The sequence below is a fragment of the Brachyistius frenatus genome, unplaced genomic scaffold (genome assembly GCF_029030835.1).
Source record: "Brachyistius frenatus isolate BFR_SWC_R1_liver_20210118 unplaced genomic scaffold, ASM2903083v1 Contig_20, whole genome shotgun sequence".
Taxonomy (NCBI): Eukaryota; Metazoa; Chordata; class Actinopteri; family Embiotocidae; genus Brachyistius; species Brachyistius frenatus.
The window spans coordinates 209,333-220,000 of NW_027210619.1; the positions used below are offsets into that span (position 1 = coordinate 209,333).

The 10,668-nt window shown below is 42.1% G+C and overlaps 1 protein-coding gene across 1 annotated transcript in view; it reads right to left on the reverse strand.

Moving 5' to 3' along the window:
• Positions 1–10,325: 10,325 nt before the first annotated feature.
• Positions 10,326–10,668, reverse strand: part of erfl3 (Ets2 repressor factor like 3) — a 52,481-nt gene continuing 52,138 nt past the window's right edge. The window contains exon 7 of the mRNA XM_069695580.1: positions 10,326–10,668. This exon is cut by the window's right edge and continues 1,485 nt beyond it. The gene's annotated coding sequence lies outside the window, so the exon portion shown is untranslated.

Genomic DNA, 10,668 nt, shown 5'->3' on the forward strand with positions numbered 1-10,668 from the left:
GAAGCGCTAACAGCTGGGCGAACTGACCAATGAGAGGTCGCTGACGGGTACAGTAGCCAATCAGCTGCGGCGTCACAGAGCGGAGGGCGTGGCGGCCTGTCAAAGTCCGGTTGAGAGACGGGGCGATCCAGCCAATGGCGGTGGGGATGCTGAGCCAGACCGGTGTCCTGTCCCAAACTTTACAGTATCCAATAAGAGCTTCGGGAACCATAGGAACAGCATGAGGGAGGGCCAGGAGGAGGGACCAAAAAAAACTGCGAACCAATAGAAAGGCACAAATGTCCCCTCCCCTTCTTAAAAGGAGTATGTTTACCATAATTGACAGCACAAGTGCCATCCCTGAGCAGATAATGCATCAACCCTTCTGCTCGTCCAGAGACAAGTTGATGCAGCAGGATCAAAAGCCCCATAATGCGGTTTAATTCTACTCTTGTGAGCTGCCATCCGAACTGTTGTAAAGTGTTTTGTTTTTGTTTTTTTTAATAGTTGTTTTCTGTTATTATTCATGCAGACGGAGGGAAAGCAGTGACACTGAGAAAAATGAGTGCATGTTGGAAAAGTTCGTTTAGGAGCTGGTCAACGCTTGTGTGGTGCAGCCGACGCATCGATGCCCCTTGCAAACCGCTCTCTCCCTCTCTCTCCCTCTCTCTCCCTCGCTCCCTCTCCCTTTTCTCTCAGCAACAGACGCTCACTTTCACTGCTCTCGGCCAATGACAGCGCAGCATCCCGCTCGCTCTGACGTCAGTAATCTCCTCGCCCCGCCCACTCCACCGTAAGTCAACGGGACCCGTCTCGGCTGACGTCACTTCCCCGGCAGGCGATTGGACAGGTGAGCGACGTCTCGGGGCCAATGGGCACGCGCTGCGGTGATGTCATCACGAGTGTTGCCACCAGCTGGACCGAGGGGGCGTGGTCTGGCGTAAACTCGGCTAACCCCGTGTTTGCAACTTGCAGCAGGCAGTGGTGTGGAGATGAACCTGTGCGCCGAGTACTCGCTGAGGGATGTGCAGGTTTGAGGTGGTGGCTCGTGCGCGAAACGGGAATCCCGCACGAGTGATCAATCTGGTATATGACAAATGCATTGTGGACCTTTAACCTCTGCACAGACGGAGGGAAATTACACGACCTTGCAAAAGATATAGTGCTATAAGAGTTAAACATTACATAATCCCCCTGCTCTGTGCGTAGTAGAAGACCAGACTCGCGCTGAGACAGACAGTCAATGCGGGATCTCACAGCAGCAACGCCCCCTGTTGGTGTGATCTGATGCGAGCATGCTGGCTTTCTGACTCCAGCTCAGTGATGGGAGAGATGAGGTGTGCGGACCTAAAAACAGAAGACAACTCTGATTGGCTAAACGCAGCGATATATTTTGTAAAAAATTATGTCTACGACTTATGTGTGCTTGCCTGCATTTGTGCACGTGCATGTATGTGTGGAGAAAGAAGGAGAACGACACAGAGAAGGTTGGATACTGATTAAATGTTGATGTAGAGTGACATCTACTTGTACATGTTTGGCACTGCAAGGGATTACCTTTTTTTTTTTTTTTTCCCCCCACAAAAAGCTAAATGTTTCACTCAGGATTAAAACATAAATTCCCAAATCTCAAAAGGTGCATTTTGATTGTGAAATTTTGGATTGAGCCCCACAAACAATTAATTCAATCCATTCAACAATCTGAGTCAAGTAAAAATTGCTTCTCTTTCCAACATCATTAACCAAATAGGCTGGGAAGCAGTCGGAAGATGTAGTTTAAAAAATATATATATATAAGATTAATAAGATTGCATCCTCTCAATATTTTCATTGTTTACGAAATCACTCTCTCATACTTAGTTTCCAAAACAGTCAAAATCAAAAAATATATATATATATAGTCTTGCGTAAACACATGCCATAAAAGTTTTGCCTAAATTTGGATAGTTTAAACTGAGTTTAGAGTGTTTTACCATTTAAAAAAAATCAACCTATTAGTGCTCTCTGGTGGACAAACTCTGAAACCGTGCTATATTCCACACGTCTTACTGCATTTACTGTCAGCCAGAGTAAATAAGCAGATCCTGGTCCAGTAAACATATGTAAACAGGATGGAGGACATGCAGGGTTCAAGCAGCCGGTGCAGGTTAAGGACTGGAGGCAGATTGGTTGTTGTTTTTTTTGGTGAGGGCCTTTTGAAAGATTGTTTTACGTGGGATATGAATTATTGGAAAAGAAGGCAGGATAAATTAAGAATCAGATATGGCTGGTGGGGGTGGGGAGGCACAGAAACACTGAGTGCACTGTCCAGTGTCACAACTACAAAAGGTTTCTGCAGCCGGGCGTCTGCACTACATACGTGAACGGCGCTAGATCTGCACTACTGTTGCATTTCAAGGCTCTGGACGGCAAATTATTAAAAAAAAAAACCAAAAAAACCCCGATGAAGTTCATATATTCAAGTTCTGATGGATCACGATGGAATCTCGTGACCCCTAACTTCTCATCAGACACCATCAGAAAATATAACGTGACAAGGTGTGTAGTTTCCACAACATGCACACACACCCAGAGGTTTTGAGTACATGCCTGGAGTGGCCTCCAGAGAAGTGATGAATGAATTGGAGCTACCGGCTAAACCGGCATAATATCTTCACAATGTAATGTCACTTTGTCTGTTTCCTTACATAAGCTTTTCATACTGATCATTTTAGCTGTACATATGTTTGTTTACTTCTGTTTCCGTGTTTGTACACTGAGAGCAAGTTACAACCGGCGTCAAATTCCTTGTACGTGTAAAGATACCTGTCCAGTAAAGTTGAGGCTACTCAACATTTTTCATTGCTTTTTTTTTTTTTTTTTTTTTTTTTGGGGGGGGGGGGGGCTGTACTAAAAGGCCACTTACTATTTTTTTTGTCCAGGACTTTCAACCCCACCCTGCGGTCTTCCTCAGCAGGTGGAATTTGCTTAGTTGTCATGGAGATAGCTCAGATATCCTCACGTGACCTGGAGAAGAAGAAGAAGAAGAAAGCAAGTTGACCTTGAGTTGTGATGACAATTTTTTTTACATTTTGTTTTTATACATATTTAATCATATCCCCGTGTCTTTGCGGTGTCCAATAACAACGTGCTGCTACAGTGGCGCTGTCGCTTCCACTATGAGGATCAATAACGTCTCATCGTATCATTTTCAGTGTGCTTTTCAGCTCTTTTGCTTGTATGTAACTCCTCCGATCACCCCACCTCGTTAGCAAGTCCCCCCCCCCCCCCACCAGCTCTGATCTCTCCTTCTCCATGGGAGCCTGACTTTTGACCTTCACCCTTCACCCTCCCCGCGTGCGCTCATCACTGGGCTGTCAGTCAAACACCAGAGACCCGACTCTGTCCTGCTGGGCTCTGCTGTCCGACCGGTCTCAGGTAGAGAGGGGGGGGGGGGACAAGAAACAGGAAAATGTGATATTGAATAAACATAGACTGCAACATATATAGGTATATCAATTATGCTTATTTGGCCAAAAACAGCGAATCATTTTTTGAATTAACTTGTCCTCTGGCCTGTAAATTAACCCTCAACTCCACGCAAGTCCAGACCCACATCAAGAATGTCTCTTGTCTCGGGGTCTCTTAAAGCATGACCCTCACAGTAGCGTCACCTCCGACCCCTGAGCCTCACCTTGACCTCTCACCCAGCCAAGCATGCCCCCCATCAAACCCCGGACAAAGGATGAAAATTAAAAAAAAAAAAAAAAAAAAAAAAAAAAAACTGAAAGGCTAAAAGCCTTTTAAACCAACAGCTCTGCGGTCATGACGATGGCGCGCGCCAATAAAACAGTAAAAACTAACAGTGAAATTCAGATTCGGAGGGTTCAGTGTGGATTCATGCTGCCGTGAAGTTATGTACTCTGCTTCATTCGAAAGCCAGTTTAACAACCCCTGGAGCGATGGATTCTTGTTACCCAAAGAAACTGAGCCTTCAGAGGTGTGTGTGTGTGTGTGTGTGTGTGTGTGTGTGTGTGCGTGTGTGTGTGTGTGTGTAGAGAGAGGGGGGGGGGGGTTGCTTGGATTTTAATACTCCACAAAGACACATCAGTCTAAGATTACTTCTTTTTATTTGCCATGCTAGCAGCAGCATGCCTCTGTGGATAGCAGCTTCAGTCAGTCCAACAATTTGATCAAGGCTGAAATGTCTCCACAATTATTTTAAGGATTGCCGTGAGGTTTTGTGCAGACATTCGTGGTCTCCAGCTGGTGAATGCTGCTGACTCTGGTGAACCCTTGAGCTTTTTATCTTACAGCACTAGCAGCTAATGATTTTCACAAAGGGAAGTATTATGACTTATTAGATGGATTGACGTATACTACTTGGGTAAAATCATTTTTCCTCTTGCACCATTAAGAGGCTAGTGTTTTGTGTTGTTGTTTTTTTTTCTCAAAATGGCTCAACAATTAGGCTTTTGGACTGAAAGTCCTTTGAGAATTTTGGTACACGTCGGTCGGTCTCAGTGTGAACTTGCTGATCCATTAACTTTCTATCCGGTCTCATCATCAGGTCCAAAACTACTGCAGAACTACTGACTCTCCCATCTGCCCCACTTGCCTTTTTTGTTTAGTTCTAATTAGTAATGTTGACAAGCCAAGCTGAGACGGCTCATGAAGGAAACAGAATACCAGCTGAACATTAGCATGATACCACTGGCATTGCTCATGTTAACGTTTCGCTCAAAGCACCGCTATACGGAAAGAAAGAAAGAAAGAAAGAAAGAAAGAAAGAAAGAAAGAAAGAAAGAAAGAAAGAAAGAAAGAAAGAAAGATAGATAGATAGATAGATAGATAGATAGATAGATAGATAGATAGATAGATAGATAGATAGATAGATAGATAGATAGATAGATAGATAGATAGATAGAAAGTTAGAAAGTTACTTTATTAATCCCCAAGGGGAATCTTTTTTTTTTTGCTACAGCAGCATTATAGGTACAGGAAAGCGATAAAACAACAGTAAATAGTATTAAATATAAAAAATGCACAGTATATACAATAAATAGAATAGCTTCACAGAGCTTCTGGCGTGTCTTTAACATTTTAATAATTATCAATGATTTAAACTCCTTATTTGAACATATTCAAGCTTCTACATATCTGGCGTCATTTCCTGTGAGTTTCTGAAGTTTTATTTATTTATTTTTTTATTTATCCTCCAAACCATTGAGATTCTTCTAAAGCATTCTTACATAAGTGGCCAAGAGTCTTGAACAGATTTGTTCAACGAATCTGTGCACTCTTTGCTTTGGGCTTTCAGGGACGGAGTGAGTTATTGAAGGGATGGAAGGGTTCTTTGTGTATCAAGTGTCAGCGGGGGACAGGTTAGTTCCTGTAGCTCACAGGAGGAGGCGGCCGGGAGTCATGATGTCTAATAATATCTGATAAACGCTGCACTGAGGTTAATGATTTGGAGGATATCGTGACAAGTTCTCAGTGGTGTTAAACCTGCAGATAAAACCAGTTTGAGTAAAAGGGGATGTCTCACCCTAAAGAAAATGTAGAAATGAGGATTTATTCAGAAGCTCAAACAGCCAATGTTTACTGAAGCGCTTTGGTCCATGACCCCGATTAAATGGCTGCAGAAGAGCACATCACCGTGTTATTAAAGCCCGACAGAAGTGGCGCAGAAGGACGGCGTCCATCCAAGCAGCAGTGTGGAGAACAGTGGGCCCTTGTGCTCATTGCATTCTTGGTCCACAGTAACTTTACACCACTCAGCTGTTCCTCAGGGTCCACTCATGTCCTGGAGCTGGAGACAGGACTCTCGTGGACTTTGACCGAGCTGTCCGGTGTATCACAGCAGCATACGAGTGTATTGCAGCATATATGGCTATGAAATGTGAAATTCAGTGTCACCATCACCGTAGTTTTTGCTGGCTCCAAACCAGAATTTGTGCTCTCACCCGCCACATTTAACAAGATTTTAATGTCAGTATATTTTGTATACACTTTTTTACTTCTTCTGTTTGGTTGTTTGAATTTATTATTTTTTTTAATATAAAATACAGTTTATGTAATTCCTTCTCATTGAGTAAGTGAGGAAACTTTATTATCAATCTTGAAGAAAATATGAAATTAATTTGATCCCTCTTTAATGCACAGCCACTAAAAAGACACGAGAAGTTGAGTGTTTTTTTGATGGATGATAGTGTTACTCAACACTGAATTATTATTATTATTATTATTAAGTAACAAATGTGTTTAAGCAGTAACTGAAGAAAGGGAAACTAATCGAGACAAAATCTAAAAACAGATAAATGCAGTACTTTACGTTGTATAATGTGTACTGCACTGTTCCAACAACAGGGGGAGACATTCAATGTGAAATAAGCAAACAGATTGAGAAAAGTAAACCACTTGTGCTGGAGGTGAATTAAAAAAATAAATAAATACAATTCAGCCTGATTTTGATGAAGTTCTATTTCACTTTACACAACAGTCACAGACGTTTCAGTTTCTTAGAGAAACTTTAAAATAGTATTTCTTTGCAAGACAGGTTGAACAGAAAGACCGGTGGGAAGGAAAGGAGAAAAAGGAAATACAAGTACCAGAGTTTCAAACCAACCACATCAATGTGTGCGCACTCTCGTCTCCCAGTGACAAAGTGCCGTCGCTGTGAAAGTGCCTCGCTCCTGTGCGGTGCAGCTTTTCTCCGTAAAGGTGGAGGATGTGGTCACCTTACTAGCAGGCCTCCGTAAGTTTTGTCGTAGCATAATTCTTTCAGGAGATGCAACGGTGTTACAGCGCGAGTGTACATTCACAAAAGGCGTCTCGCTGGTGCAGTGTGTGCATTGTGTGCATTGTGCATCGGTTGCGGTTGTATGTGGAGCGCAGCGCCGGCTCGGGCGCAGGTTTCCGCGAAAGCAGGCGCTCAGAGGAAGCGGAGGTAGAAGAGAGGTGAGAGAGCGCACGGTGGTTCCTGTGGTGTCTCTGTCTTCTGTTGAGGATGTAGCACCTGGATGGCCGGCGTGTCGGTGACGGGGTGAGGGGCACACGCGTGCAGTGACCTTCACGAGGTCAGAGAAGGTAGAGCTGGCCTGCGTGAGCCACGTGTCACAAAACACGTTTTGGTTATTGAAACTACAAGGAAGCAGTGCACTCTTGTGAGGGCCCCTCGCCCCCCCCCACAGCTGAAAAATGTCTTTCAGGGTTAGTAGAAATGACTTTTAGAGGCCCGAAGAGTTAAAACGTTCCAGTATTTTTTTACTGGAAATAAACAAAAGATTTAAATAAAAGAAAAAAATTCAGCGGAGCAATGCTGTTCTTCTTTCCTGCCGCATCAAATATCTCGCGACCCGTCGGAGGGTTCCTGAACCCTAGGTTGGCAACCACTACTAAGCCCTTAACACTCACTCACAAATACAGGCGGGATTTTGAGCCCTAATTATACATCATGTAATCACGAAGCCTCATGATTCATACAGAGTAAACGATTTTATAATACCACAGAAACAACGGCAGCAGAAGAAATGGCTCCTTAACTCAGCAATAAGAACGCGTTTTTCTGTCATCTGTAAGGGAGCGTACTTGTTGACCAAAGGAGTCACTGTAAAAGTCTAAAGCACAAAATGCTTCAAAGCCTTTAGCCTTTTTAATTAAAGAAAATGGTCGTGAATGTTCCGCCAGTCAGTGGATAGTTTCAAATGTCTAAATTCAATCCTGCTTCTCTACACGGACAGAGGAGATTTCACCAAATGTAAGAGGTGGCGGATCAAATTCACTGGACTCGTTCAGAGCAAAAATCTGTTACCGTCATTCACAGCACTGAGAAAACGGGAACGTTTTCACCGACCAGCACAACTTTGACTGTACGGACATGCATTGAATAATTAAGACAAAATCGAAAAAAACGTAACACCTTTACACTCCTTCGAGTCGAAACAATAGCGTGATCAAATATTGATTCCGTTTACTTGCTACAAAGGGCACTCCTGCAAATAAATAACCCCTTAGTGAGTTTTTAATACATTAAACAGATTAGAGAGGTGTTGATCCAGTTTCAGAGATACTGCTGAGCAGAAAAAGAAGTTTCCTGCTCGTAGAGTTTATTCTGTCACAACATTCAGTGTTCAAAGTTTTCCAGTTTAAACCGTTGTTAAACCAGTTGTTTCCTACAACTCTAAAATACTTGATGATTTATTTTAGAAAAATGTTATGTCTGATATTTTTGAAGGGAGCCATACGATTTCCAACTGATTAAAAAAAATAATGAATAATTCTCAAATTAAATGAAAAAGCTTTTCTTTTCATAACGATAGAGAAAATTAAATACATTTCAGCATCAATATTGATATCTACGTTGTTTTTTTAAAATGACAATTAAAGGGTTATCAAGAAAATTCACATTTATGGATTATTTGGCAATTCGGTTCTTGAACTAATTGTAATAACCAGATCCAAAATGTGAAGAAAATGTGAACTATGTTGTGTATAATAAGCCTGTAAAAATGTATTTTGTAATAGATGGTTATTTATCAATTTTGGATGTTTGTTTGGCTTTGTCTTTTCTCCTCCTCCTCCTCCTCCTCCTCCTCCTCTACAACATGGGCCTGTAAGTGCGCTGAGAAGGCTGCTCGTACTGATGTCACGTTAAAAGGTGAATGGCGAGCGCCTTATGTGACCATTGTGTGGGTGAATGGGCAGCAGCACCGCAGACAAAGTGTTTTTCTTTATGATGGCTGTACAGAGGCCTACACAGCAGTGTGTGTGTGTGTGTGTGTGTGTGTGTGTGTGTGTGTGTGTGTGTGTGTGTGTGTGTTACACCCACTTACCCATAGAGGGTCACGAAGGGCATGATAAAAGGTGGACTTTTGTTCTATAACTATTAACATCAGTGGATGATTGAAATAAAACAAAGGAACTGCTTCCTGTAGGTCTGAGTTTACAGTATGAATTATGTCTGCCGTTCGTGCTTCGTTTCTACTTTAACTTTACACTCATTTTTGTATCTTTATTTTTGTGTGTGTGTGTGTGTGAATTGAAACCTCAAATTCCACCTCGAAAACCAAATAAAACATTTTTTTTAATTTGTGTACGTTCAATGTCGACGTCTCTCGTCATGTTGTTTGTAGCAGCCGTGTCAAGTAATGTCCTCGATCTATAAAGTTTATGTTTTTGGAATTTTATGGATCATTTTACTGGCATACATTTAAAAGAATAGTTTGACTTTTTCAAACCTATGTTTATTTACTTGTTGGTGAAGATTTTGAGGAGTTTATTGACACCAAAACAAGTGTTAGTCTGTGGATTATGTTGATGGAGCCTGGCTAGCTGTTTCCCCCCGTATCCAGTCTTTGTGCTAAGCTAAGCTAACCTGGACCCTTGCAGTTTGGGATGATAAAAGTCTTCTTCAAAAATCACACAGTGGACACAATATTTCTCATCTAGATGGTTAGAAGTTTTTGAGCATTCGGGAAACGCCTTCAATATTAAGGGTAAGCATTTGTTGTTGCCGATGAGTTTCATTTGAATGGATAGCGAGCTCTGTGATCAGAAAGTATGCCAACACACGAGGGTGCAGACTATGCTTTTAATAGGACTACATTTTGAACGCGAGTGACTTCCTTTTGCCTTATTTTTTCAAAAATTGACTTTCCATCACTGAATACCATCCAGGGAGGCTTCCGATTGGTCCCAAACTCACTCTGCAGCATAACGACGCGCTCCGGACATATAACCGGAGTCGTAAAGACGTACCTTCAGCCTGCAGCAGATGCGGTGGCGCCTGATCTCGGCATCACGGAGTACGTCCGGGACTACCTGAGGACACAGAAGACGCAGAGACGGAATAAACCTGCAGAAGAACTGTGGCAAGTTCTCCAAGACGCCGAAACAACCCACTGGACAGATAACCTTGGACGTCTGCGTTTCAAGTCAACCGAGGAGTCCCGATTTTTCCGCTGATGAATAAAACTTATTCATGACATTATTTTTTCAGAGCATATTCTCCCTTCATTTGTGGAATTAAAACTGTGATTGCAATAGTAACATTTTGAGATTTTGCCCACTCCCTAGCAGTGTCAATCTTCTCATAACTCCACAAAGCACATGAACAAATTTCTGTTTTGAGAAACGTCCTTCTACAAAAACGTCCAGTGTCTTCAGCGCCATGTTGGACTCATCGTAATTAATTACAATCTTGAAATACCAAAATCTCTCATTGATGACTGCCGGCTTGCTGCTGGCGAGACAAAAAAAAAAGTCATTGGTTAATCTCTTTGTTTACAACTAACCAGGTAATAAGTCCATTGTATGATTATTAATGAATGTGGATGCATGAAAGAAGAGGAGACATAAACAAACACTGTGATATTCATATCGGGTTTTAACCGGTTTTAATTAACCCTGATTACAGCTTAATTACAAGTTTGAAAAAAAAAAAAAACAACAACAAAAAAAAAAAACGAAAGAAGTGGAGAAATTCAATGTTACATCATGGTATTAACTCTCATCTCTCCATCTGAGTGTTATGTAACCGCTCGGGGGAGAGGAGGTGAAACAAGAGAGACTGAAAGAGGGAGATAGACCTTTACACAGTAAAACAATACACATCTTCTTTCGTCTTTTAAAATGATAACCCCCCCCCCTCCCAAAAAAAAAAAAAGGAAAAAAAAGGAAAAATGTACAAGCGCGCGAGAGAGAAAAAAA